We start from the raw sequence: 2,833 nt of genomic DNA on the forward strand, positions 1-2,833 counted from the left end.
AAATAAAAATAAAGTAAAAAGATCCAGAATTTTTCAATAGCAAAATATTTCAAAGGCTTCCAATTTCAGTTTCTCTTTTCTTAGCGTCCATGTTTCACATCCATACAATGCTACACTCCACACATATGCTTTCACCAGTCTTTTCTTCATCTTCTATGCCGATGATTCCGGTTGGAAGGTTCTGTTTTTCTTCAAACGTCTTCTTTTCCTGAGCTATTCTGGATCTTATATCTTGTTTGCTCCAAATTTCTTGAGAAAAAAATAAAATATCAGATCCGTGCTGTTTATATTTGATCAAAAAGCTTCCGATAATGTAAGGATCCAATCTTTCAATAATGGGTCACAATAGTATACAAGAGATATGTAAGCACACAATAATGCTGTTAGCACTTAATCATGAAATGGTCAAACTAAATAAAATATTAGGTAGAATATGCAATAATTGCATATTTGGAGCGAAGCATTCGATCTTTATTGATTATTCAGAGAATTTTTAGTGCATGTATTATTTTCGTGAACGAACATGACATGCAAATAGTTGAATTTCGTATATCAGCAAAAAACAACGGTTTGAAAAATTGTGTTCGCAGAACAAAATCGAAATACCGTATTTTTAATGCTGAAAATTTTATTTTCCATTGTTTACAGTGAGAATTCCCGGGCCAAATGCTTTTCCAATCTTAATTCTATGGGCATCCAGTTTTTCGGTGATTATTCCTCAATGGTTTATCCGTCCGGAATATATAGTCCCTTACTGCACTCAGTGCGCGCTCTCGAATCACCAAGTCAAACTTAGTTAAGAACGGTTCATGAGTCTTGGAAGAGTATCCGGACACACGAGGGCCTAAGACAAGTAATGAGGAGTTTCGGTTCAATAACCCTAATCATAACATCAATGCAACAATCACAAAATAATCAATTCTTCTATTAATTTAAAACTACAAATCCCACAGCACAAATATGAACTCAATTCGAACCAAGCCCGTATCTAGGGGGGTCTAGGGAGGCCGAGACCCCTAAACTTTTGCTGGCCCTCTAAAATTTTCACGGTAGGCTTGCAAATGAACTATAATATGCTGATGCACTATAATATTGTTGGATTGGCCACCCTAATTTCAGCCTGCCCCCCCCTACATTTTTGGGCTGGTTACGTGCCTGATTCGAACTTAAATGGAATCAATTATCTTCGTGGTGGTTTTTCCACACTTCCCTTACACCACCCCCAATCTGCCTTTCCATCCCAATCTTTCCACCTCTCACCTCGAATAAAGGATGTAATCCTCGCAAGGGCTCTAACCTTGGGCTATCACTGTATAAATAAATAAGAGAAAAAGAAATCTATGGTTTTCAGGTAATACACAGTGTATTTTGTAACTATAAATCTATGATCGTTACACTAGTTTACAATTGAATGGTTGAGTTCGAAAAGCGGTCATCTCCATCGAAGCTAATTTGAGAAGAGTGACAAACAAAACTAAATTAATCAATATGAATCTGACATCAGGGACGGATCCAGGACGGACTTCTGGGGAGAGGGGTTGTAATACTTATACTTACCAGAGCAACTTTTAAGGGCTCCAAACTCTGGGATGGGTTTTATTTATATATAAAATTTAAAAAGTTTCTTCTTTTGGGGGGGGGGGGGGAGAGCGATCACCCCGATCGCCCCCCTTGGATCCACCACTGTCTGACATATAGGGTTATTTCCATTTTTGGGAAGTAGATAAATGTCAGTTCTATGGTCTGAAAATGAAAACAGCCCTATATATCAGATGCACATTGACTAATTTAGTTTTATTTGTCACTCCTCTCAAATTAGTTTCGATGGAGATGACCGCTTTTCGAACTCAGCGATTCAATTGAAGACACACGGCGTATTACCTGAAAACCTAGAGAGAAATGTTGAATTTGTTTCATTGTGACAGCTTAAATCTTTTCATGGAATCAGAACTCATGCAAAATAGTCGATTCACGAAATAAATAAACACTAGAAACCAATCCTTTAACGAATACAGTGACAAATTCAATTATCTACATATGTGATGTTTCAAAGATTGAGGAAAAGAAACTAGAAACATAACTTGAACATAAAAGTGAACATAAATACGTTACTCTTATACTTTCTTTTACTAAAATTTTAATTTCTGTTCTGCACGGCATGGTACACCAATCCACCATTTAAATCGATACAATGCCTGTCTCTGTTCTGCACGGCATGGTCCTCCAATACACCATTTAAATCGATACATACCTGTCTCTGTTCTGCACGGCATGGTCCTCCAATACACCATTTAAATCGATACATGTCTGTCTCTGTTCTGCACGGCATGGTCCACCAATCCACCATTCAAATCGATACATGCCTGTCTCTGTTCTGCACGGCATGGTCCTCCAATCCACCATTTAAATCGATACATGCCTGTCTCTGTTCTGCACGGCATGGTCCACCAATCCACCATTTAAATCGATACATGCCTGTCTCTGTTCTGCACGGCATGGTCCACCAATCCACCATTTAAATCGATACATGCCTGTCTCTGTTCTGCACGGCATGGTCCACCAATCCACCATTCAAATCGATACATGCCTGTCTCTGTTCTGCACGGCATGGTCCACCAATCCACCATTTAAATCGATACATGCCTGTCTCTGTTATGCACGGCATGGTCCTCCAATCCATCATTCAAATCGATACATGCCTGTCTCTGTTCTGCACGGCATGGTCCACCAACCCACCATTTAAATCGATACATGCCTGTCTCTGTTCTGCACGGCATGGTCCACCAATCCACCATTCAAATCGATACATGCCTGTCTCTGTTCTGCACGGCAT

Source organism: Thermobia domestica, chromosome 18, assembly GCF_964235325.1.
Source record: "Thermobia domestica chromosome 18, izTheDome1.hap1.1, whole genome shotgun sequence".
NCBI classification, from domain to species: Eukaryota; Metazoa; Arthropoda; class Insecta; order Zygentoma; family Lepismatidae; genus Thermobia; species Thermobia domestica.